General features: G+C 31.8%; 1 non-coding gene across 1 annotated transcript; it reads right to left on the bottom strand.

The window, feature by feature from the left end:
- Window positions 1-339: 339 nt before the first annotated feature.
- On the bottom strand, window positions 340-411 carry TRNAH-GUG (transfer RNA histidin (anticodon GUG)). Its single transcript has one exon. It is a non-coding gene; the product is annotated as a tRNA-His (tRNA).
- Window positions 412-768: the final 357 nt, after the last annotated feature.

Here is a 768-nt window from a genome sequence, read left to right as displayed (position 1 = left end):
ATTTTTAAGGAGAATAAATTGTTTATAATAAAATTTAGAGAGTAAATTATATACTATATTATATCTTAGAATAATTATATATTCTCACACATCGCGTAAGTCTTAACTAATAACAATAATAATAACAATTGAAAGACAAAGAAATGGAAAATAATAAATAAAAAAAACTAAAAATATCTAAATCTAAAATAGTAATATATCCTTAGATATAGAAAAAGAACCCCGTTTTTTTTATAAAAAGACATAAAACCCCGTCTATGAAGTATGAGCGCCAGTCTTAAATTTTTTTACGACAGAGCAATTTTTAGAAATAAAACTTTAAAAGCTCGTAATAGATATTGTGGCTGCTGGGATTCGAGCCCAGGTCTCCACGGCCACAACGTGGAATTCTTACCACTAAACTACAGCCACAGGTTGTTGATATTCTCACCATATAAATAATAATTAATGAATAGTGTACAACTACATATTTCGGCCCATTCTAGAGTCAGTTGTGATCCTAGCGTGGGGGCCTAGAAATTTTCAGCTTTTTCTGTACGACCAGGCACCACGTTGCCCAGATTGGACCATATTCGGGTAGGTATTGCATGGTGTGCAATTACCCTATCATTCCTCTCACAAAAATAATTTACTTCTTCACTTTTATACATTTTGAATCCAAAGGTTAGGATTGAAAGTTGCATTTTTGACTGTCAATCTCAACCAAAAGCAATTGCACATATTGCAATATACTAGGTATTGCAATTTGCAACAAATACAAGTCCAATT

The sequence above is a fragment of the Castanea sativa genome, chromosome 11 (genome assembly GCF_040712315.1).
Source record: "Castanea sativa cultivar Marrone di Chiusa Pesio chromosome 11, ASM4071231v1".
Taxonomy (NCBI): Eukaryota; Viridiplantae; Streptophyta; class Magnoliopsida; order Fagales; family Fagaceae; genus Castanea; species Castanea sativa.
This window is presented reverse-complemented; position numbering and strand designations above follow the sequence as displayed.